Source organism: Dipodomys merriami, unplaced genomic scaffold, assembly GCF_024711535.1.
Source record: "Dipodomys merriami isolate MVZ:Mamm:240054 unplaced genomic scaffold, mDipMer1.0.p SCAF_4, whole genome shotgun sequence".
NCBI lineage: Eukaryota > Metazoa > Chordata > Mammalia > Rodentia > Heteromyidae > Dipodomys > Dipodomys merriami.
The window spans coordinates 85,928,300-85,954,658 of NW_027205603.1; the positions used below are offsets into that span (position 1 = coordinate 85,928,300).

General features: G+C 48.4%; 1 protein-coding gene across 4 annotated transcripts in view; it reads right to left on the bottom strand.

Moving 5' to 3' along the window:
* The window catches only part of Cyrib (CYFIP related Rac1 interactor B), a 113,188-nt gene that overhangs the window by 76,198 nt on the left and 10,631 nt on the right, over positions 1–26,359 (bottom strand). For 3 of the 4 annotated variants that reach the window (XM_069991401.1, XM_069991398.1, XM_069991405.1), the window contains exon 2: positions 11,901–11,953. The gene's annotated coding sequence lies outside the window, so the exon portion shown is untranslated. Of the gene's footprint in view, positions 1–11,900; positions 11,954–17,026; positions 17,064–26,359 lie in introns of those variants that run through there. The other variant, XM_069991406.1, reaches the window with a different exon arrangement.

Here is a 26,359-nt window from a genome sequence, read left to right on the forward strand (position 1 = left end):
CACAATGGACAAAAAAAAAAAAAAATCTCTACTAATAAATGCTGTGTGAATTTTGGCATGTTGTCTGGTGTGTACAAGGGGTCGGTTAAATTAGCATTTATGTCAGCCTCCCATTATACCCAGATCTCTTCTATCACTGAAAACTGTGTAGGACGTGTATGTGCTACATGATAAAAACAGAAGAGACACAGAGGTGTGCTAGGATTTCCCGGCCACGCGCAGTAGTGGGGAGTGGTAGTATCACTAAACTGCTTACAAGGTCCCAGTGAATGCTGGGTCCTGCAGGCTTCCATGCCTTTGTCAGCGCTCTTTTTTCCCCCTGGGAATGCCTTCTCAGAGCTCTCATAGGTCCTAGCTGACCTCCTACAAATGCATCAAAGATCCAGTCAGAAATCTCTGCACGCTGGGTAAGTATTTCAGCACAACACAGCTCCCTCTTTTTCCCTTACAGTAACCCACAAACCTCGTAATCCTTAAGGTGTCAAATGTACACAATGGGGTGAGTAGTTGGACAAGTACTACTGGGTACTCTACCAAGAAATGTTTTATTAATTTATTTAACCTGGTTCCTTGAGACACATACAGAGTGGTTTTCATGGGCAAATCAAGATTAACCCAAGATTAATAGCCTAGTTTTACTGCCCTCTTTCCGTTTCCCAAGCCGCAAGTAGAAATGAATCCACCCTCAATTTACAACTGTATAAAATGTGCTTTTCATTCAACGCTGATGCCTGAATCTGCCGTGGGTTAATGAAAGTGATGGCTAGATCCAGCTGGATGGGCTAGGTTATGCTGTCATTAACAAAAACAAAATCTCAGCCTAAGGAAGGCCACTGCGGTCCCTCTGGGGTCAACATAAGCCCAGAAAACCACTTTTTTTGTTTTTCTGGTCTGTAGCTGATGGTCTGTCAGGCAGCCAACTCTTGGCTGGCATTAGCTGGACAGGTAAGACCCCTCTCTTTCCTTGTCCAACCTCCCAGAGCTCTTCATGCAGAGCACAGTAAGGACTAGCACTGAGAATGTCTGTAACACACGCCACAGTGTGGTACTGCCTGGAAGGGAGGTCCTCAAATCTCAGCCCTGAGACAATCACAGTGGTCACCTTCTAGGGTCAGCAACTCTGTTTGTCTTTTTTCTTTTTCTTTTTCTTTTGTGCCAGAAGTAGGGCTTAAGTAGGCCTAGGTGCTACCCCTTGGCTTTTTTGCTCAAATCTGGTGCTGTACCATTTGAACCACACCTCCACTTGTGGCTGTTTGCTGATTCATTGGAGATAAGAGCCTCAGACTTCTCTGCTGGGCTGGCTTTGAACCCGGTTCTCAGATCGCAGCTTCCTGAGCAGCTAGGATGACGGGAGTGATGCACACAGGCCCCGCCTGGTTTTTCAATCTTTAACTGACTTGTTAAATCTAAGCCTTTTACCCTCCAGTCTCAGTCTTATCCTATTTACTTTTATTTTATACTTCTTCAGGATCCATTTGAAGAACTTTGCCAGGCTCCACATAAATCGAGACCACAATTATCTGATGTAAACAGATAGAGGAGGGTTTTTGTTTTTTTTTTACAGCTGTGAGTAAGGAAAACTGTTTCAATCCACTCCCTGCACAAGAACCATGACATAGTAGACAACATCACAGAAATTCAGATAGGCAAATTGATTATCATCAGTAATAATATGAAGGGAAATGGAGAAGAAACACAAGAACTCCAAAAGCAGAACACCGATTCGAAAATCTTATTTGCTAACTGATTACCAAATACCATTTGGATCTCCCATTTGTGTTTAAGTTCTCCCAGGATGAAATTATGTTTACTGGAGTAGAAGTAACTGAGGTCAGGAGACCTTTGAACCAACGAATGCCCTTTCCTCAGTCATCAAATACAGGTCACACACAATGGGGACAGGGAACACTGCATGAACACAAATGCCACCAACACACAAATGATTTCCAGCAAATCACTGTTCTGCCCTGTCTCTGCTTGTTATGTCTGGAGAAGACCAGAAAAGTAGCGTCTTTGCCCTTGTTTGGGCAATTTAATTCAGGAATCATACTAATTTTACGTAAATTCTCTGCCAAAATAAAAGGTAGTCTGTATTTTGAAGACTCAGAGTAACTTGGGCCCAAGGAATAAAATGTAGCTAAGGGCAGCCTTGGGCAGGAAAGTCAAAACGAGTGAGAAACCACCTTTTCTAAGCACTGTTAGTTGACAATAGTTCTGCTTTGCTCAGAAGCTCATTCAATTATCTCTTGCTTACCTGAATTTTCTGCAGGAATTCGCTTCCCATTGATAGTTGGTTAAAGAAAAAAGGCAAGCACGGGGCTGGGAAGGTGGCTCAGTGGTAGAGCGCTTGCCTTGCATGCATGAGGCCCTGGGTTCGATTCCTTAGCACCACATAAGCAAAAAGAAAAAAGCCGGAAGTGGCACTGTGGCTCAAGGGGTAGAGCGCTAGCCTTGAACTGAAGAGCTGAGGGACAGCGCCCAGGCCCAGTGTTCTGGCCCCACGACCGGACCCCAAAAAAAAAAAAGAAAAGAAAAAAGGCAGGCAGGATTTCCCCTAATGAAAGTTTCAAATGAAAAGAAAGCCGTAACTATCCCTGGACCTTGCTTGTGGAGAGGAATTATTAGACAATCCTTTTGAAGGCCTCTATTAACAATCTCTTTTTGTCTACAACCATTACAACAGGGAGAGGAAATGGCGAGTGGAATCCACAACCGCAGGCAGATCCCACTGGCTTCCTAGGGTGTGAGTACCAGCAGTGACCGAAACTCTCTGAGCTGGTGTTCACACCTGAAAAGTGGAAATAATGACCTACTTGACAACAGCAACTGAAAAAATATATAAAGTACTTAGCATTCAAGAAATGCGTGTGCACATTTGCTTGAAGAAGAGCTTCTTCAGAGATTATGCCTTCCTAACTCAACTCTGCCCATGCAGAGATGGGCATTATCTCTTCATAACATTCTATTCTACTCCTCCCCACCATGAAGCAACCCTCAGTCATACCTCTTCTCCCATTCCAAGGGGGTCATGAATGGTCTAGGCCAATCAGTGCCATGCTATATCTACTCCACTACCATGATTGGTTGGGCAATGGTCCAATCAGAGGGAAACTCAGAAATGTTGATTAATAGTTCTGGGGAGAGAGGGTAGCTCTTTCCTCTATGCTTCTGTGGGCCTGAGAACAAAGCCAGTGGAAGTGCAGAACTCAAGAGAATTACAATGAGATGAAGCCAAAGCCCTGATCAAAGTATGCCTGAAACCTATCATTCCTCTCTACTCTTTGGTTATGTGAATCACTTAACTGCTTCTATCCACTATTCCATATGAACTGGGAGCTCAGTCATTTGCAACTGAAACATCCTGGTCTATAGCTTAATGAAATCGCTGAAAAGAAAGGGCCGGACACAGCTGGGCGCTGGTGGCTCACACCTATAATCCTAACCACTCAGGAGGCTGAGATCTGAGGATCGTGGTTCAAAGCCAGCCCGGGCAGGAAAATCTGTGAGGTTCTTATCTCCAATAAGCCACTAGAAAACCGGAAGTGGTGCTGTGGCTCAAGCGGTAGAGCGCTCACGCTGAGCTGAAGAGCTGAGGGACAGTGCCCAGGCCCAGAGTTCAAGCCCCACGACCGACAAAAAAGAAAAAAGAAAGGGCCGGACAGAAACATCATCTTCACCCTGGCAATGATTTAAGTGAGGCTTCAAGTTAGAAACAGGAGCCCTTGGAGACTTTGGTCACCCTAGATCCCAGGACCTGGCAGTTTCTGTACAGAGACCATCAGCAAATACTTTTGTAAGGTTACAGATGCCTTTCTTGTCACTGTTGTTGATCTTGAGGTTTGAACTTAGTGCCTAGGCGCTGAGCTCTTTCACTCAAAGCTAGCATTCGACCATTTTGAGCCACAGAGCCACTTCCGGCTTTCTGGTAGTTAATTGGAGACTAAGGGTCTCACAGACTTTCCTGCCCAGGGTGGCTTTGAACTGTGATCCTCAGATCTCCACCTCCTGAATAGCTAGGATTACAGGCATGAGCCACCAGTGCCTGGCTTCTAGATGCTTTTAAAGCCCAGACTCCAGACCACAGATGCATTTGAAGCAAAGGAACAACAAGAGGAAGTTCATGATTTCTGACAACCTAATAGAAGGCTGGGTCCAAACCAAGGCCCCCACCAAATCTCAGCTTCCTCTCCTGCAAAATGGAGGTAACACCTCTCTCCTTGGGCTAAGGGAAATGTGTCATAGCACATCTGGTAGGTCACAATCACAAATTAAGTGTTTTCTTCTTTCTGTCCAGCTAACCTTGCTGTGTACCATGGACTCTGCTCTGGGGTTAAGAAACCAAGGCCACCATATATATGCAGTGGGGAACGCAGGGTCCGGGAAAGTGGGAGCAGGCAGCCACACCAGGAGCCTCCCCAGCTTCACCTACACTCATTACCCCTAGGAGCACCACCCAGCAGGAGGGCACAGCGGTGAGGGACAGATAGGTACAGGGAGACAAAATGGCGGACTTGAGACCTGGCCAATCACATGTGACCCATCATGATGCTTCTTGTTCCCATAGTGCCTCTGATTTCTGCTCAAACATTTCTTCCCATAATGCCCTGGGTGCCCATTCAACCAATGAACACAGAAAGGGCAGCACATATACAAGCCATGAAGGAATCAGGGAAGAGCCAGACAAGGTGTGCCATACCATAAAAAACCACTCTCTGAGAGAACTCCATCAGACCCCTCTGGATCCTCTCACACTTTCCCCACAGTCTCACTACTTTCCTTTCACTGCTTCTCTTTCACTTTCAAATATACTTGTCACTTGTGCCGTCACCTCCCATCCCCCCAACCTACTTCCTCCCCCACCCCCCTCTGCTTTAAACACTTTCTGTTCTTTAGGAGAAAATGAATCCATACCCTTAAACAGAATTGCAGGAAGCAGGCCACCCAGCTGTTTGGCTTCGTTGCTTGCTTACAGGTAAATGTATGGGCCTGGTGAAGAAGGCAGTATCACAGCCCTGCACACCTAATTCACACTTAAATGAGGTAGAATTCAATAGCTAAGCTCTGAGGAGCCAAGGGTTCGCCTCTGTTCACTGGACTATCCCAGGTATCCCAGCCAATGACATTGTTTCTGAGGACATGAACAGAAATGAGTGGGTGGACATGCACACAGTGATTAAGTGATGATTCTCAGAACTACAGTGAAAGCTCCACTGTGTAGCACCACTGGATATACAGCAGCCACATCAATGATCTAGAATGTAAGAGAGGATGGCTGGCCCTGGCAGAACCGGGATGAACTCTGATCTCATAAAGGCCTAAGCCTTGGACCTAAGACAAGTTCCTAATTTCCTTTTCTTTTCTCTTTTCGGTGAATATGCCAATAGTGGAGCTTGAACTCAGGGCCCGGTTGCTGTCCCTAAACTTTTTTGCTCAAGGCTGTCACTTTACCTCTTGACCCATCCAGCTTTTCGCTGGTTGAATGGAGGTAGGAGTCTTTCTGATTTGTCTGCCCAGGCTGGCTTTGAACCTTAATCCTCAGGTCTCCGCCTCCTGAGTACCCAGGATTACAGGCATGAGCCACAAACTCGGGGCTTAAATTCCTAAGGTTTTTGAGTCACCGTTTCTTTAGCTGACAAACTTAATTCTCAAGATTAAGAATGTTCTGAAATGCAAGCAGAGAGAGAACTGATCAAAGGCCATGTGCCAAAATATTAACTGTGATTAGCCCTAGATGGTTATTATGAAGATGTTCGTTTTTCTTTTTTTGTGTGGAGTTTTGGATTGTGTATGATCAACATAAATTAGCTAATAAAAATAAAAGTGAGGTGATAAAAAAAATTTATTAGCCATGTGCTGAGGATATAACGTAGGGTCCTAAAGCACTCTTCCCTGTGGGTGCCCTTCAGACATTTGCAAACAGCTATCATGTGTCTCACCCGTCTCCTATTACTTGTTAAATATTTCAGCTAATTGAATGATTTGATTTCAAGGCTCTCTTTTATCCCTCTTCTCTGCACAGGCTCCATCTGTTAAAACCTCCACTCCAAGTATTGTATAACCAGCTCGCAGAATGAGCAGCATGAGCTCGTTTGCTCATTCATCTGTTAATTCACTCATTGAGTAAACACTGATTAAAAAGCTACTATATTGGACATTCTTTGCTTCTGTCTACCCACCGTTCACAAATGGTTCCCAGACTTCCTTGGGGAAGGACCATCTTCCCTTACTCTCAATCCTTCTGCAATGGGAGATACAGGACCCATTCTAGCTTCTTCAAGGGGTGGGTATCTCATCCAAGATGGCCAGTTTGAGCCTCAAATTCACCGGGCCGCAGGGATTGGTTCAGAAATGTGTATGTTACTCAGAAAAAGCCAATCAGAGAGTGAGACCCAATTCAAAGACTTTTGTTGAATTACTGGCCTTCTTTGACTTCCAGCTGGGAGTGCTAAAAACCATCTTGTACCACAATCTGAAAAGGAAATAAATTTAGGCAGCACTAAGAGAAAGTTAAAAAAAAAAAAAGTGTGAAACTTGGTCACATTTGTTTAAACCTTGGAAGCCTTGGATTCTCCATGCCTTAATTCCTTCCATAGACTTTTCAAATACATCAAGCAATCAATGTTCTGTCTACAGAAGCCAGTTCAAGGTGGGGCTCTGTTTGGAATTGAGAAGAGTTCTGACTGTAGAAGTCTGAAGGGCTGTGGTATATTGGATGCTGCATGCTGAGGTAAGATGACCCACACCACCTTTCCCGTTGGAGGCAGAGATGGCCACGTACAACTACAATTATGTAGCGCCAAGAAGATAACTGGCCTACTCCAATTCTACACTGTGCAATATGATCGCAGGAAAGGACACCAGGAAAGGCATGCTGGCCACAGCCACAGCCTTCACGTCTCCTCTCCGTCTCTCATTCAGTTTCTATGCCCCTTTGGATTACTGTTGATGCAATCATCGAAGCATCATTAAAAAAAAACAAAATCAGAAAAGCAAAAGCAAAGAAAAAAGCCCTTTCAAGATGAATAACCCACATTCAGAATTCATTTCCAAGTTATCACAAAAGAAAGGAAGACAGGAGGCTTCACATTCTATAGAACGGTTCACGACTGGGCAAGATACAGGGCTGACTGTAGAAATCAACAAGAACAACAATAAGCCTTCCTCTGGAAACATCTATTCTGCTAAGAAAGGCCCCACAGGTGGCAATTTTCCAGAGAGCAGAAGCTAGTGTGTCTGGAGCCTTTGATAATGCACCCTTCCTCCCTGGTCAGCTTGAGAAGAAACTCAGCAAAGGAGGGCACCACAGGACACAACTCTGCCGCCTTGATGTTTTCTAAACACATCAGAAATGTATTTGGTCCAGGAACACAGCGCCAACTTTGCAGAGCAAAAGAATCTTACAGTTGGGACAAGTCACTCTCTGAAGTCCCCAGGGAGGCTCCGGGGATGAGTGGCAGGAGAGAGAGAGCAGCTAAAATACCTTTGTTTCTAAACCCCGCCTGACCGCTGCCAGCTTCCACCCCTTCGTTTTGAAAACAGATGAACATTTCTCACCCACTTCCTGGGCAGCTCTGGGGTCCACACGGGGCCGAGCAATGGAGAGCCCTACGTAACAGCGTCACCGGTGTGGTAGCGCGGAACAGAGGAGCAGGGCAGCTTGGCCTTAGAGATGAGCTTAGTAAGTGATGGTTTCCATTTCTGCCACGAGTATCAACAACCCTAACAGAGACAGAAGCTGACACTGCTAAACTGGCAGGGTTCCATGCTGAGAGCTCCTTAAGCTATGTTTTCACCCATTTCCGAGTCCGTATACTCAAGCATGGTACTGGAGTTTAAACTTACTAGAGACAGGGACTCTACCACCTGAGCCACAACCCAGTGCTTTTTTTGTTTGCTTTTGTCTTTCAGATAGAGTCTAACTCCGCCTGGGCTCAAACCTCTCATCTTGTCTCCGCTTCCCTCCTAGCTGGGAAGTCATGAGTACATTTCTTTTGGGATGATGCCACTCGATGTCTGCGCCCTACTTTACCCCTCTCAAAGACAGACAAATGAAAACAGGAAAAAGAAGAAAGAAAAATCCTCTTGTTCCATTTCATGGAGTGACAAAGGGTGAGCAAATGCAGCAGTGATTTCTCACTAGACACCATGTTGAAAATGAACGCTACAACTTGTGGACAGGGGCAGGAGGGAAAAACTGGGAGAGAGCAAGGGAAGGGGTGACATCGCCCCAAAAGAAATGGACTCGTGACTCCCGAAATGGCCACCCATCTCTACATCCCCTGTCTAATAACAATAAAAATGTTTAATTAAAAATGATTAAAACAAGGTGGATATGGTGTGGGGCATACGAGGGAAGTGGAGCTACGAGGGAAGTGGAGATAAGAGGAGAGGTTTGAGGCTAACCCAGAAAGGCTTAGACTCTCTCTGAAAAACAAACACACACACACAAAACCACTGGGTTGTGGCTCAGGTGGCAGACACAAGTAGTTCCATTTATACCTTCTTACTATTGGTTCATACTTCCATCTCTCTTACTGTCATTTTTCTGAGGGTAGTAATTAGAAACAGACTCTACACTAGCCATTCTCGAATCAAATCCCAGCTCTAGTGCTATCTTGGGCAAGAGGAAGAATGTGAGCAAGTGGTTTAAACTGCTGAGGATGAAAGTAACACCACCTCGTAATTTCATTCTGAGTCAGTGCAACACACTTAACCAATGTTAACTCATCTTCCAGTTCACTAACTCTCTCTTCAGCCTCATCTATTTTTCACTTAACCCTTTCGTTAGACTCTTAAACATAATGGCTACTGTTCATTTTAGCCCACTTGCTTTCCAAGTATCCTTATTCCTTTGCCATCTTTCTTGACCTTTTTGAGTTTTGTCAGTTCTCAATCATTTTAAGTATACCATTTCATAGTCTCGTCTACAGACTACATTACTCCCAGCTGGAGTGATTGGAGGTTTTTCATTGTGGGCTCATCTTCGGAACCCATCTTTAGAAAATGTGGGACTCTCTGGGAGCTGCGTTAGGTATACGCTGCTGAGCAGTGACAGTGTTTGTGGCGGGGGCTTCACTGCTATCAGTTTTTATGTGAAGGTTGAGGAGTGCCGTACTTCATATATAGCAAAATACATCTGCATTCTGCAACTATAGATGGTACTGTGACAGATCTGAAACTTCGTGCTGGTAACATTTTCTGAATCAGTGTAAACTTCTAAACTGTGGAGTTTTTCTAGGCCTTTTTTTTTGTCAGTCGTGGGGCCTGAACTCTGGGCCTGGGCATTGTCCCTCACCTCTTCAGCTCACGGCTAGTGCTCTACCACTTGAGCCACAGTGCCAATTCTGGCCTTTTCTGCTTATGTGGTGCTGAGGAATCAAACCCAGGGCCTCATGCATGCAAGGCAAGCACTCTACCACTGAGCCACCTTCCCAGCTTACTCCCCCCCACCCTTTTTTTAGTTAAAATTTAAAGTACCGGCTAGGCATCGGTGGCTGTAATCCTAGCTACAAAGGAGGCTGAGATCTGAGGATCACAGTTCAAAGCCAGTCCAGGCAAAAAAAAAAAGTCCATGAGACTCTTCTCTCCAATTAACCATCAGAAAAAAACAGAAATGGCATTGTGGCTCAAGTGGTAGAGCACTAGCTTTGAGCTGAAGAGCTGAAGGATAGTGCCTAAGCCTAGAGTTCAAGACCCACGACCAACCAAAAAAAAAAAAAAAAAAGAATCCTTAAGTAGCTATACAAAGAGGTTTCAATTTAACATTAGCAATTTATGAGTACAAACTAGTTTTCTTAAAGATAGACACTCAAGGCTTCAGGGCCTTTGATTCTACCTTGAACCTAAGCCTCATTTCTAGACTCGCTGAGATATTAAAAAACCTTAGCACCCCAGACTCCTGGTTGTACCGTCTGGCTACAAAATTCCATGCAAGGCTGGCTTACATTGCTCTCTTCACCTCTGACACTGGTGGGTTACCTTTTCATAATGACTTTCCTCCACACAACTCTTCTATTTCCATCAGTTCCTACCAGGAAGGACTCAAGCAAATCAGCTCAGTCTACCCAACTTGCCCAAGTGTTCTAGCTCACCAAATCCAGGGGAACCACACACCCATGCTCGACTTCTGTCTGCATCACAACTGTGTTCTTACTCAAGGGTTGGTGTCTATGGTCAGCAAGTCATGTGAAAACTGGAGAGTCCAAATTCCTGCCAGATTCCTACGCCAGGCTCTCACATTGGAAACTGCCAGATCTTGTGCAATGTCCAGTGTAGCCAGTCCTTCCTTCAGTACCGGATGGGGTTTCTTAAGCTGAGCACCGTAAGAAATAAATGGTATGGATCTAGGGACCATGTTGTGTGCTACTTACAGACTATATATATGGGGACTACTGCACGGCACAAGGTGCTCATGCTCTAAAAGGCCATGGGAACAAAAACTAACAGAATCGGCAGATCTGGGCCTCCTGTTCACATGCATTCTGAGAGAGATGCATGCTGGGTAGAAGTGGATGCAACCACCCATGCTATTTAGAGAGCTTTTATCTCTACTTTGGTTTTTGTTGAGCAAGTATGTGCAGATGCGGAAAATTAGAAGCACAAAAATCTATGATGATAAAAGTCAACTAGTGGTTTATCCCTCAGGATCTATTAACTTAAAAGAGGAAAACTGAATATTCTGATTTAGGGGTGGTATTAAAAATTCATCCAGCTGGATAATTAAGATTGTGCATTTAATAGTAAGTATAGTTCCATTAAAATAAAGTAAAAACAGTGCCTTAACAAAGGCTGTTGTGGGCATTATACTAACAGGCTCCCTCCCCAACTCCCCCCCCAGCTCCCTCCCCCTTGGTACCACTACTGGGGCTTAAATTCAGGCTCTCATACTGTTGCTTAGCTTTGTCCACTCAAGGCTGGTGACCTCTACCACTTAGGCCACACCTTCTGTGTCTGGCTTTTTGCTAGCTAACTGGAGATAAGAGTCCAAACTTGGAGTCTCAGATCTCAACCTCCTGAGTAGTTAGGATTACAGGCATGAGCCACCAGTGCCCCGCCTGGTTCTTTTCTATGGACAATGTTCACCAGAGGCTGGAAGAGCCGGAAGCACCTGTCAGCCAGAGGAATCCAGGCTCCAAGAGCAGCTGGGTCTCTCTGGGGATACAACTCCTAGAGGCAAGGAGAAGTAGCCTCCAGGCCCCACTACAGGGATGTGAATGTTGACGCCATTCAGAGCTGGATCTCGGGCAAGAAGCTTCCCGCCTTTGAACTTCACCTTGGCAGTGTGCTGCCAGACTGGATCAATGACAGAGCTCAGCACACGGTCTGCACAGAGCAAATATTCCAGAAATACTTCCTCTTATTGTTCCTGATGACAGGAATGGCATCTTCAAAATTATCCTTACTTACATGAATAATTCGACCCGGTGACCTTGTAGATTCTTCAGGAATATTTACAGAGTGAAGGAAAGAACGTTAAATGTGCTTGGAATTGAATGAGACATGAAGCCTTACTTCTGCTGAGCTAAAGTGCGTCTCCTGGCTGTTATGCACCCACCCCACACACCCTGTGGGATTTTTCTTTGCTTCCTGTTTCTGTTCCCATAAGTGGGACCTCATGCTCTTGATTAGCTTTTTCACTCAAGGCTGGCACTCTACCACCTGAGCCATGCCTCCACTTCCAGATTTGGGCAGGCTAGTTGAGGATAAGAGTTTCTCTGATTTGTCTGCCTGATCTGGCTCCAGTCTGGGATCCTCGGATCTCAGCCTTCTAAGAAAGCAGGATGACAGGCGTGAGCGGCCAGCACCCAGTCCCCGCACTCTCAGACAGTCCTCAGTGAAACATGATGCGTCCAGGGTCTGGAGCCAGAAGGCCTCGGTGACCGCCCCGCTCCCTTACTTACCAACTTGGTAACCTTGAACGAATGATTCAAACTCCACCTCTCAGTTTCTTCTCCTGGAAAAAGAGTTACGGCCAGTTAACCAAGTTATAGGCAAAGCTCTCTGTTAAATCCTAGCCACCATTTCCCCCCATTCCCCTGGAAATACCAAATAACATTTTTACAGCCCATTGTAGTTTACAGGGTTGTTTGACAAACACTTTTCTCCTTTGATGCTCAGAACAATCCAGGCATTCCAAAGAAAGAAGTAGTGAATCCGCGATGTGAAGTAACTTGCTGATGACTGCACAGCAACAGCAGAGCCCCAAACCTAACTCCTTAACCTAAGGGACAGTGGGCCAGGCTGTCCTTCAAGATTCCAAATTCTAGGGCAGGGAATATGGCTTAATGGAAGAGTGCTTGCCTAGCATGCATGAAGCCCTAGGTTTGATTCCTCATTACCACATGCACAGAAAAAGCCAGAAGTGGTGCTGTGGCTCAAGTGGTAGAATGCTAGCCTTGAACACAGAGAAGTTCAGGGACAGAGCCCAGGCTCTGAGTTCAAGCCCCAGAACTGGCACAAAAAAAAAAAAGGAAGGAAGGAGGGAAGGAAGGAAGGAAGGAAGGAAGGAAGGAAGGAAGGAAGGAAGGAAGGAAGGAAGGAGGGAAGGAAGGAAGAAGGGAGGGAGGGAGGGAGGGAGGGAAGGAAGGAAGGAGGGAGGGAGGGAGGGAGGGAGGGAGGGAGGGAGGGAGGGAGGGAGGGAGGAAGTTAGTTTCCAAATTCTAAATGGAAGCTGGACACTCTGGGCTACAGCAAGTCATGGTCCCAGCAAAATGCTCAGCTCAGACTAGAAGCCTGGCTCAAGTGACAAAGCAAGACAGTGACTTCAAACCCAGTACCGCAAAGATAAGAACAGAAAAACAAGTCTTGGCTCAACTTGCCTTTGAACTGGGCTTTGTCATTCCGCCCCCCCCCCCCCCCCCCCCCCCGCCCCGAATCATTTCCTGGTTTAGATTTCCACTTTGTGGAGAAAAGAAAGCAAACATGCACACATGCGCCAGCCAGCTTTGTCACCCTCAAAAATCGCTTCCAGCCACAAGAGCTTGGGAATCAAAGAGAAGTCACAGAGTTGTTCGATGCCACCCCATCTAATGTGACTGCCACATTAGACGGGCGCAAGCTGCAGCAGCCTGACGCCCGCATACCAAGGTGCAAGTGGACAGGACACCCCTCTCTGCCCTTGACTTTGGTCACACCTCCAGATGGTCACACAGCACCCAGAAACCTCGGGAAGCCCCTTAGCCAGCCTCACTGGAGGGAGCCCCTATCTGCTGATCATCTCCCCTGCTTCTGTTCCCCGCAGTGCCCCCTTTCTGTCCTCAGTGCAGGGTTCCTTCCTTTATTCTCGTTGCTAGTGTGGGGTTTAACAATCTTGATTTTGTGGTGGTTTTGTTTTGTGTTTTTGTGCTGGTCCTGGGGCTTGAACTCAGCCGCTCACTCGTGGTGATCCCTGAGCTTTTCCCCTCAAGGTTGGTACTTTACTACTTGAGCCACAGGCTTACGCTTCTGGCTTTTTGCTGGTTAAATGGAGATGAAGGGTGTCACAGACTTTTCTGCCCCTTGGCTGGCTTCAAGTGTGATCCTCAGGATCTCAGTCTCCTGGGTAGCTACAATTACAGGCCTGAGCCACTCTGACACAAGCTTTGTTTTGGAAACAGAGTCTCCCTAACTAGCTCAGGCAGGCCTCCTACTCCTTCTGCTCTTCCTTTCTCCACAGAACAAATGTGCTTTAGTTTGTTTTCCCTGGGTGCTGGGGATGGAACCCAGGACCTTGCCCTTGTAAGTCCCACCACTGAGCTGCACACCTGCCCTAGAAGTTCCTCTTTAAAAACAAGCCACAGGATGGCCGTGCCTAGGGAAGGAGAGAACGCAACTGGAGGACAGCCTAAAGCAAGTTCACACGCTGTGTCCTCAAATGTGTGCATGGACAGAGCACACGCACATGCATGCACACGCACGTACACACAGAACACACAGATAAAGCACACTGAACAGACCCCCTCCACACTTGTCTACATGTTCCACACAACACACACATGTACATTACACAACATGCACCCACACTGAACACGGATGACACATATACCACACAATGTACACGTGTGTCACACCATAAGCACCACACACACTGTATGAGCAGTCCCCGTACATAACCACATCCAGCCTGTACGTTCAAAAACATGCACATTCACACCGGACACACGTGTCACACCCGCACACCATGAACATACCACACATGCACAGACTCTCTCTCTCTCTCTCTCTCTCACACACACACACACACACACACACACACACACACACACACGTCCAGTCTTCCTGGCCCTGTCTTTTGTTTACCTGCTACAGCTAGGGTGGCTTCTCCTGTCTGAGTCTTTGATCAGACTTCCAAAGCAGAAAATGGGGACAGTGGTTCACTTGGGAAATATTTCAGAGCCTTGGGCAAAGTCCTAAAAATGAGAAGAGCATGCAAACTCGCTCCCACAAAAGTCGGGCTTGCTTTGTTTTGAAGAACACACAGCAAGCGTCAGCTGCATGGCTTGGAGACAAAGGGGGGTTGGTTAGACTGAGGCAGGAGAAAGATAACACTGAAACGAGGACGACTGCATCCTTCAGCCCGAGAGAGGCCCAGAGAGAACTGGCCTGTCGCCCCGACGCCTCCTGCCTCTCGAGGTGGCACTGTGGGCTCCTGAGCCAGCCCACCTGGAGCAGGTCACCTGCCCTCAGCTCCTCCAGCCTCCGCTGTGCAGAGAGGGCCGGGTTTCATTCCACACACAGCTCCCAGCACTGGGTGCCAGGCACCACCGGCTAGGGTGCGTGAACTCAGACTCTCCAGCCACACAGGGCCTCCGATCGGAGGGAACAATTCCAGGCAGACAAGGTCTCACCGGTGTGAGCAGCTGAGATTACAGGCATGAGCGCTGGCACCCAGCCATCTGTTTTTAAAAGGAGCACGAGCATGTCTAAACGCCAGGCTCTCGGGGCACTCTGCCCAGAAATCCTGCCCATTGCAGGAGAAAACTCCTGATGTTGGCAAGTAGAGGAAAAGCTCTCTGCCTGGCCCGGTGGCCTCACACTGCCGCCTTTTCTCGTGGTTCTAGGCAGATCTAAAAGTGCCCACAGGAAGTGGTGCTGTGGCTTAAGTGGTGGGAGCGCTCGCCTTCAGCTGAAGAGCTGAGGGACAGCGCCCAGGCCCAGAGTTCAGGCCCCACGATCGAGAAAAATAAACAAATAAATAAAAGTGTGGGCACAGCAGTAAACGTATCTGTGAAACTAGCAGGAATCTTTTAGAGATTGCCTATGTTTTTGAGGATATATAATTCTTCAAGCAAATTCCCTACTATGTGACCTAAGGCTGTAATAATTATTTAAAAGAAGCTCAATTTTCCCAAATCACTTAATCTGTGTCTTTTAAAGTTTATTATGAAGCAATTTAACTCTAACAGCAGAGTCAATATTATGTTTCTGCTGGGCACCATTGGTTCATGCCTGTAATCCTAGCCACTCAGGAGGCTGAGATCTAAGGACTGAAGTTCAAATACAGCCCAGGCAGAAAAGCCTGTGAGACTCTTATCTCCAACTAACTACCAAAAAGCCAGAAGTAGAGCTCTGGCTCAAGAAGTAGAGCACCAGCCTTGAGTGTAAAAAGTTCAGGTCCTGAGTTCAAAACCTAGTACTGGCACACACACACACACACACACACACACACACACACACACACACACACACACACACACACACACACACACACACAAAAGAAAACAGGTTGCAGGTATGGACAGATTATTCCACTGGGCATAGAAAACAAGTTCACAAGAGTTGCTCATAGCCACATTGAAGTGGAAACTTTTTGTTTTGTGCAAGTAAAATGACATCTGTGGTTCTTCAGGATTTTAGTGCCAGCCTTGCACAGTAGGCAGGTCGGATCCCAGCACAGCTGTGCCCAGCTAGCCAGGTAATTCTCCTGAGGGATGGCATCGGCTAAGAAAAGCCAGGCCAGGATAACTCATTAGTCAAAAGGAACCCCTGGGAAATCTGATCCGCAAGCAGAGAAGTCTCCGTAATTAAATAAAACAGCAGATGTAAAAGTACCCAATGGTGCCTATTACCCAGAAGACAATAAATGTTAATTAAACAAGAAAGTATCATTCAAATAATTACTCCTACCTCTCTGTGAATTCATCTTGTAATTTTACTGGCTAGTTACTTGTTATTTTTTTTATTTACCATGATTCATTCTATCCCAGTTAAGAAAATTATAAACTTACACCCATAATCCTGTTCATTTACAAGAGCAACAACCCTTACTCATTTTATTTAATAAAACCTTCCCCAGAGCAGTAACCAATAGTAAATACGTGTATTTATGACTATTCAAATTTATTTTAATGTAGGATTCATGGTCCTTTTTCTCAACGTGCCTGAATTATACTTATTTCATATTCTTAGGAGGACTTAGCAATAAAGCACAAAATAGTAAAAACAGTGTTTAAACCAACATGTAACTGGCCTTTTGGGCAAATCACAAATGTACGGAAATTTATAAATTTATGGAAAACTAACGAACACCATCCTTGAAGAGAAGTTAACTTATCTATATGTGTAAGCCCAAACATTTGCGTCAAGAATGCTCAGATCATCCTCAAAGGAATTAGTTATACTCTGCCTCTCACTCCAGCTTCTCCTACAATGGCCCTCCCTGGACACGAGTCAGGAAAATGAGTCCTATAAATGTTCACACCATCCCTCAGTTCTAAAACCCAAGGAAGAAATCATGGAGGCATGGGGGAAGGGAGGAGGAGGAGGCAGGGCCAACTACCCAGGAGATACTTAACACTGATAAATACTCAAAGATTTTCAAGCCAGTAATCCTAGCTACTTCATAGGCACAGACTGAGGGAACGAGGTTCAAGGCCAGCCCGGGTATAAAAGTTCACGACTCCATCTCAACCAGTGGCTGAGCATGGCAGCATATGCCTGTCATCCCAAACTATGGGGGATAGCACATATCTGTCATCCCAGTGACAAAGGGAAGCAGAAATAGAAGGATTGTAGTCCGGGCTGGCCCAGGCATACAGTGAGACCGTACCTTGAAAACCAACACAATAAGGAACTGGCAGAGAGGCTCCAGTGACAAGTGCCCGCTTAGCAGGTGTGAGGGCCCGAGTTCAAATCCCTGTGCAGCAAAAAGAAAAGCTAAATATGATCGTTATCATCAACTGTGCATCCTTCTTACTCTTCTCACCTACACTTGACTCTTAGCCACACACCATTGTATTTCATCCCCTCACATCTGTCTTCGCGATCCCAATATTCTAAAAGTAACTTCAGGGCAGGTACTGCATTAGCAGCCACAAAAGTATTCAGTTTAGTTGTGATATTATTATTAGTATGCTATATGGCTAGTCTCCCGGATTGCCTGAACATTAAAACTTCCCTTTCTGACTCATGTCTCATTAATATTCTGGTCAACTGGGCACTGTGGCGCATGCCTGTCATCCCAGCTACTCAGCAGGAGGAGACTGGGAAGACTTCAGCTTGAAGCCAGCTCAGGTAAATGGTCTGTAGCTCAATGGCTCTCAAGATGGGACTGTGGCACATGCCTGGGATCCCACCTACGGAGACAGAGGGATCCTAAGTCTGAGCAAAAACTGAAGATCAGACTTGAGCAAAACTAAAGGGGAGATGAAAGGTTCCAGTGGTACAGCATCTGCCTAGCAAACACAGGCCCTGAGTTCAAATCCCAGTAGCAACCAAAAAATTAAATTCAGGTCAGGCAAGCACTGACTTCCTAGTGTGAGATACGGGGTGTAGGAGGACACCCCTCACACAAGTGATTGTTAATGTCTTGATTGATTTGAATTTGCCAGGGAAACTGTGAATATCCCCATCCGAAGGCTCCAGGGACCCCTAGAGTCTGGGCCTGAGAGGCTGTGGGCACCATCTCCCCTGGCACATTCAAGGCCCACAGAGATCAAAGAAGCAGACTAAAAAATAAGTAGGTTGGAAGGGCACCAGTGACTTACACTTGTAATTCTAAATCCTCGGGGCGATGAGATCTGAGAATCACAGTTCAAAGCCAGCCCAGGCTTCATGAAACTTAACTCCAACTAACCACCAAAAAGCCAGAAGTGGAGAGGTATGGCTCAAGTGGTAGAACACCAGCGGTCAGTGGAAAAAGCTAAGGGACAGCTCCCAGGTCCTGAGTTGAAGTACTAGCACTAGCACGTACGCACGCTCTCTCTCTCTCTCTCTTTCTCTCTCTCTCTCACACACACACACACACATACACACACACAAACACACATACACACACACACACAACTAGGGATCCATCTAAATCACTAAGAATAAGAATGCATTTCTAACATAAGGGATTCCAATGCACTCCTGAACACATGCATTATAAAAACCCTATCATCATCTAGTATACAGAAAACATATACATATATGATGGAATATATATACTAATATATAGAAATAGAATTTCAGACCTTCAATACATGTGCGTCCTCCGTATACCAGCCCCACACACTTTGCGTTTGTGTTGATGGTTTTTGAGATAGAATATCTGACTCTGGGATCCATCCCACATTTGTAAACATTGTCTGCTGCCTTTATTTCCCCAGGTGACCAGGGTTGGTGTGACATGTTTTGCTACGCTGAGTGGTAGAAACAAAACCCACTAGGGCTGCTGTTAGTCACAGGCTGCCTTGTGGGAGACTGTAAGCTTTCGATCAGACCATGCACGGAGCCTCCGCTGGAGCTCAGGACTGAGCCTGGTGCCCCGGGGGGAGACGATGCCAACTCCCTGCCCCATTCTCAACCAAAGATAAGGCACAGCACCAGGGCCTCCTGGAACTCCAAATCTCTTCTAGAATCAAATGCTGATGCGTGATAAAAATAAATACACGGTGCTACATTTCCCCCAAGCACTCTTCGGCTACATGACTGCGCTCGTGTTCTCCTCCCTAGCTTCAGCTACTGCTTTCATACTTTTCAATGTTTCTAGCTGGCGCTGGTGGCTCACGGCTGTAAGCTTAGCTATTCAGGAGGGTGAGATCTGAGGATCGTGGTTCAAAGCCAGCCCTGGCAGGCAAATCAGACTCCTGCCTCCAAAAAGCTGGAAGCAGTGGTTTAGCTCACAGGGTAGAGCAACAGCCTGGCGAGAGCCTGAGGTCCTGTGTTCAAGCCCCAGTCCCAGGGCCAAAAAAGTAAAGTGGATAAAGCAGGGACAAGCAAGAGAACCGAGGCTTCTAAGCAGGTAACCGGTTGGTTGTCAGGCACTTTGGCGGAGCGCGGAGTTGCTGTCTTTAGAGAGCTAGAGGATATTCTTTCTGGGGATCTGATCACACTCTGACTGTGTGGGTGAGGAACACGGCAGGTCAGAGGGGACCGCTGAGCTGGCATTCACCTGCCACCTTGCCTGGCTTCGCTCCAGGGCGTAAGACACTCGGGGCTTGTGGGCTCGGTTAAGGATTTGCCCTGCGGTTGATTGCTCACTCACAGTGCTCCTCACGCTGCATCTGAAGAACCGCAGGGCCAGCGTGGAGTAACTGCAGTCTGCATTCCTCTTTGGGCCCCGGGTACTGAGGTGAGCACACAGTGGCCTCCAGGAGGAGGCTGTGCGTGGTGACTGACAGACCAACTTGTCCTCATTTTCCAGCGTTGCTTCAGTGGGGAAAGCGGCCCACAATGCCCTACTCTCTCTGTGGGCGTGGCTGCTCAAGGTCAAGGGCTTGCTGTCCAAGAGAACTTCCTGTGCTGACCCAGATCTGCACCGTCCAGCCCCGGCCACGCAGTCCCCCCCCCCCGCGACGCCAGCTCTGCCTAGCACTTCAGAGCACCCACATTCTCAATTCTATTTCTTTCCTTTTTTTTTTTTTTGTTTCAGGTGTTCGCAGTCCTGGGGTTTGAACTCAAGGCCTTGTGACTGACCACTGTGCCATGCCTCCGGCCCTCTTTTGTACTGGTTATTTTTGAGAGAAAGCCTCACTTCCTGTCTCCATCACACCTATTTTAGGTGCTGGGACGACAGGCACATGCCGCTCACCCCAGCGTCTTCTGTTCAGATGCAGTCACGGGGACCATTCTGCCCGGGCTGGCCTGGGACCGCCCTCCCCCCCACACTCAGGCCTCTCCTGTGGCTAGGATGACAGATGTAACTGGTGCTGAGAGAAGGTCTCACTTTCCTGCCTGGGTTGGCCTCACACTGCAATCCTCTGGACCTCAGCCTTCCAAATGACTAAGATTACGTTTATTTTAATCAACATAAACAGCCCTGAGTAGCCATTGGCTGCATTGTGGAACTGCTGGACTTCCAGGAGTGTTTGGAATGACAGTTTTAAGTGATCACTCTTCAAAGACGGGGAGGAGCTCAGGGGTCAGGGGTTAGTGGTTGGGGTCAGGCAGACCGTGGTCTAGATTCTGACTCAATCGCTCACGAGCAAGACCCAGGGCTCCTCAGGGAAGTGTACTTCTTCATCTGTAGCCCTTCAGACTTATGATCTCTGTTCAGAAAGTGGCTAGCCTACAGGTAGAACTTCCAGAAATAAGAATTCTGTACACACAGCCAAACTAAAATTACATAAAAACATTAGAAAAATCTGCTGCTGGACTCAAAAGTGACGACGTAAGCATCCCTGGGCCAGCACAATCTCGGCCTATTTTAAATTCCACCCCCTGCCCCTCCCACCTCCCGCCAGGCTCACCACACCACCTTGGTTCTTGCCATTGGAAGTCCCCAGGTCTGCTGCTGGCTGTCACCCAGACCCAGGTCACTACCATCTAGAGAAATAAAACACACACACATGTCCAGTAGGGCACGGGAGCTCATGCCTCTAATCCCAGCTACAAAAGAGCGAGGCAGAGAGAACTGCCACTTCTAGGTCAGTTCAAGCAAAGTCATCAAGGCTCTGCAAAAACAAGCCGAGTGCCAGTGGCTCACGCCTGTCATTCTAGCTACTCAGGAGGTTGAGAACTGAGGATCTCGGTTCAAAGCCAGCCTGGGCAGGAAAGTAGTAGTCCTTGAGACTCTTATCTCCAATTAACCACCTGAAAATCAGAAGTGGCGCTGTGGCTCGAGTGGTAGAGCGATCACCTGGAGCTGGGATAGCATCCAGGCCCAGAGTTCAAGCCCCACAACTGACACACACACACACACACACACACACACACACACACACACACACACACACACACACACACACACACACACACACACACACACACACACACACACACCAAAGGAAAAAAAAAAACCTGTCCCAAATCATCAAAATGTATACGTTAATTCTGTGCAATTTTTATGTTATGTATGCCTTCGTAAAGCCACACTGACTTAGTTGATACAAAGGAAATGCATTTAAGAGGGCACCTCACAGGAACAGTGGGGGAGTTTCTGGTCCAGGCCCCACAAAGCCCCGGGAGGACCCAGGTAGGAATGGGGCAGGGAGGGGCAGAGGGCCCCAGGCTCAGCCTGCTCTCCACCCAGGCCCTGCAGGAACTGAGGGAGAGAGAGGCTGTCTGCAGAGGACACAGCCCACCCCGGCCTGTGCTGAGATGGGCTGAGGAACAAATGACCAGGCATCTGTGTGCCCCAGAACCGCCCCCTGGGTCCTAAGGCCCCTCCCTTTGGCAGGAATGGGTGGCAGGTCCCACTGCTGCCATCACTCAGGGAGCTTTTTACAAAGCACTGTGCCCCAGAACTGGGAATCGGGGCTTGCAGACAGCTCCAGGGTGACAGTGCCAGTGCCGGTGACGGTGGCAGATGGATACAGAGATGGACTTCCGGCAGAGAAGCGCCATTTAGGGCAGTGGCAAGGAGCCCATGGTTTCAGGTCCTCCCAGAGTGGGGCACAAGCTGTCTTCCCGCCTCCCACCTTCCAGTGCCCACTGGTCCGGGGCCGTCGGGACAGGGGTAACGGGAGCCCCTCTCTTCCATGGCTGCAGTCAGTGCTAGGACTGTGGCTGCCCCACACCTGTCACGGAGCCAGAAGCCAGCCGGAAAGATGGTGTGACTCGGGATGGGATGCTGAGGCTGGGTGAGGCTGGACCCCAGGCCCTGGGTCCACTCTCCCCCCCCCACGCTGCCCACTGGTGTCCCCGCTGGCCCCTACCCCTTTGTCTTCTCCTTCTTGAAGCCAAGAGGCAGGCTCCCTCAGGCAGGATAAAAATGCCATTGCATATTCCAAGTCTCTCATTTATTAGGACAAGCTTGTCTCCCTCTAACTAGTACTGTCAAGGGGAGAAGGCAGCAGGCTTGGGTTCTGTTTGCCTGCATGCTTTTGGAGAGGCAGTACTAGGGTTGGAACTCAGGGCTTTGTGCTTGCTAGGCTGGTGCTCTACTACTTGAGTCACACCTCCAGCCCTCTCTGCTCTAGTTACTTTTTTTTTTTTGGTCGGTCGTGGGGCCTGAACTCTGGGCCTGGGAGCTGCTGTCCCTCAGCTCTTCAGCTCAAGGCTAACACCCTACCACTTGAGCCACAGCGCCACTTCTGGCTTTTCTTTTCTTTTTTTGCTTATGTGGTGCTGAGGAATCGAACCCAGGGCCTCATGCATGCAAGGCAAGCGCTCTACCACTGAGCCACCTTCCCAGCCCTGCTCTAGTTACTTTCGAGAAAGTCTTGCTTATTGCCTGGACTGGTCTGGAACGGACTATAGTCTTTTTCTTTTTACTTGCACTACAACAGGTGGAATGAAACACATATACTACCATGTCTACTTCTTTCTGTTAAGATGGGATTTCGCATTTTAATGTTAATTGGGGGGGGTGGAGGAGGGCACAGGCTGCCTGGAACCACAATCCTCTCTCTCCCAGTCCCCTGAACACAGGTATGAGCTCCGTGCCTAGGCTAAGACAAGGTTCCCACCCGCTCTGGACAGTTAAGGTAAAATGGGGATAGTAACACCACTGAACGTTTCCTAGGATTACGTGAGATCATTCGAAGGACGAGGATTAGCGCCTAGGCCAGAGCAGCAAGTCACTAACAGGTGGCAGGTGTGATGGGGAGGGGGGGGACACACACACTCCCTGACCCCAGGGCATGCTGAAACCTCCCACAGGACGGAATCCTACGCGCACCCTGACTTTTCCCAGACATCCCTGCCCACCGATGGCCAAGCTTCATTCATAAGTGAGGCACAGAAAGCGGTTAGCCTTAGATCAACATATTGTAAAGAGAATTGTGCGAGTATGATCTCCCCCTACCCTGGAGTTATGCAACTAGGACCCCGCCCCCAGGCCCTCTCTCTCCCACCCCGCCCCTGCGCTCTCCACACTCACTCCCTCAGAGGGGGCGTGGACACGCTGGACACGGCACTGGACTCGGGACGGCGTGGGCCATGGGCTTCGTTTCCCCCACTCCCCAGAGCACGATGCGATGTCCAATCGATGAACGATTTCTGAAATCCCCCAGGAGGATTTTCAAACAAGGACCGGCACGAGGCTGACGGTGCCCTCGCTGTGGTTTTGCTATGTGAGATGGCTATCGGGGGGGCGGGAGGGCGTCCGTCGCCTTCTCCACACCGCGGCTTCTGGCCAGGCCAGCGAGGTGCTCACCCCTGCCTCCACCGGCTCTTCTCCTCCCTGACTCCCGGGGCCAGTGGAGCCCGTCTACCTCGCCTGACCTCTCATCTCTGGTCCGCCCTGGTGGCTGTGATGGCCATATGGTCAGAGGCACCCCATGTCCCCTTGCCAATCAGAATATATAATATAATAAATATAAACCACAGGTAATCTCCACTCCCCACCCCTACTCTTATTTGAAATCAAATATTTACACTCTCCCAGGCTCATAAATGAGTACATGAATGAGTGAATGAATACATGACAGATGTGGGTCTGTAACAAGTGAGTTGCTCAAGACATGACTTCTGCTGCCTCAAGCACATGGTCTGGGTGCTGGACACAGTCTTCATCTGGGCCACTGGATTATCCACTGGGGGAAGGGGGGTGCTGTCCTCTGTCCTCTGTCCTATTTCCTCTCAGCATCTGCAGCTTAAGTGACACAGATGGAGCCTCCTTTTTTTGTTTTTGGCCCTTCCTGGCTTCCTCATTCAAGTCTAGCTTCCTAATTTGTGTTTACTCAGGGTCCATAAACACAGCTCGCCCAAAACAAAGTGTTGAAGAGAAAGCAGATGACGTGTGGGTAAGGAGCAGCTAATAAAACCCGGGCAGATGCTCTGACTCTCAGTCAGGGCTGCAATGAAACATTACTAGCCAGAGGAGGCTTTGCCAGCCAGGGCAGCAAAAACACACAGGGCTGGAGTTGCCAGTGTGGATCGGATCATAAACCCTAACTTCCAGCACAGTGGATTGCTTGGCCTCAGGAGATGCTTGCAAAGATCCTCTGTTCAGGGCCAGAGAATCCCAGGGCAGCGAATGTGGCTTCCCTTCTTCCTCCATCACCAAGTAGTCACCCAGCCCCAGCCAGCCAGCGTTTAAATACCACCAGGTAGCTTGTGCAGGTTCCACCAGGAACAGCTTCCCAAGGACCTGTGCAAGGATTCCAAAGAGGTATGAGAAGCTAGGACTGGTAAGCACTCCTGTAATCCTGGCTACATGGAAGGCAGACAAAAGGAGCTATGCGTTCGAGGCTAGCCTGAGCTACACAAAGGAGACCCAATCTCAAACACGTGTGAGTCCAGACTGCACTGAATGTCCAAGAACAAAGGAGGCCAAAGGATTCCCCAAGGAAGGAAGTGGGTGGCTTCCCAGAGATCAAAGGGGCTTGGGAGGGGACTCCCAGGGCGGGCCTTAATGAAAAACCAATGAACACATCCCCACAATAAAGACAACAATACAATGGATGCCTTTGATTGGACCGTGGTGAACTCCCCGCCTCGCCCCCAGGGCTTGCATCTGGCTCCCCAGGGTGTTTCCCCCGGCTTTCCAATGTTTTCAAAGCAAACAGTCTTGACTGTACACCATCGCCCCCCCCACTCCACCCTCCCCACGGCCCCCTCTGGCCAGGACAGCCCCAGGGCAGGGAGCAGTGGCCCAGACGGTCTCCCGTCACACCCTGGCAACCCCAAATCCTCTGCCTCCCTCTGCGTTCTCAGCAGCTGTTTCCCAGCTCTCTCACCAGTCAGTTCACTAAAGACTCTAGACCTGGTCATTCTCCTTCGCCTGGATCCCATCTCTCCTCATGCCGCGACCTAAAACAACTCAGGAGTGCTCTCTGCCCACGCCCGGATACTGGCAGTTCCTGAATCACTGGAAGCCAGCCAGGCTTCTGCGCCATCCTGGGGTCAGAGGTCCCGTGGAAAGCAGGCAGGGGAAGGGATATTCCAAAGCTGGGGTGGTCCCCCCCCTTGATATACCGGTGGTTCGTGTCCTACCTGCCTGTTCACGCGTGCTGTTCCCTCTGACCGCAGTGCTGTCGCCAGCACTGGCCACCAGAACTCAGCTCACACCGCTGCTTCCCAGCCCCCAGGCACGGCTCAGCGAGCTGGCCCGCAGACTGCCCTTGCAGAAGACAGATACCAGATTCCGCGTGGAGCCCCTCCCAGGTTAGAGTTTCAAAACATCCCCCTGCTCACTATTCTATTCTAATGTTTTTACTGAGCTGCCACTGGTGGTTCAGGCCTGTAATCCCAGCCACTGGAGGCTGCGATCTGAGGATCATGATTCAAAGCCAGCCTGTGAGACTTAGTTCCAATTAACCACCACAAAGCTGGAAGTGGAGGTGGTGAGGGTCCACACACGGAGGAGGCGCCAGCCCAGCGGACCCCACCGGGCCTCAGTGAGGGCTCTGCTCTTGGTCAGACACAAAGCAAGCTGTGTGCCACAGTTCAATTCTCCGCCCACCCAACAGGCCTTAATGGAGTTTTGTTTGTGTGTGTACCAGTAGGGGCTTGAAGTCAGTGCCTCAAACTCTCTCCCTTTGGCTTTTCAAGGCTGATGGCTCTACCACTTGAGCCACAGCTTCACTTCTGGCTTTTTTGTCAGTCAACTGAAGTTAAGAGTCTCATGGATGTGTCTTCTCAGGCTGGCTTCAAACAGTAAGCTTCAGATCTCACTCTCCTGAGTAGTTAGGATGACAGGCATGAGTCGCAGACTCCCTGCTGAGTGGAGTCTTTTAACTGGACTTCGGGGCTGAGAAAATCAGTTCCAACTTTGGTCCTGACCAGCTGTGCAGCCTTGGGCAAATCTCTCAACTTCTGGCACTAATGGTCTCCAAAATCAGTGCATAGACTCACTCTACAAAACAGGTTTGGAGCAAGGATTTCCTTTCCATGAGCCTGGTCTATAGATCTAACCAGCAAAAGCCTGGTGCTGGGCTGAGGAGGGCTCAGGACAAGGCTAGAACAGAAACACAAGCCCCACTGATGCAAACTGCTCTCATGGACCTCGCTTGCTACCCTATAACCCCTTGCCGACTTTCTCCCTTTAAAAAAAAAATTGAGTTAGTAGTGGGGC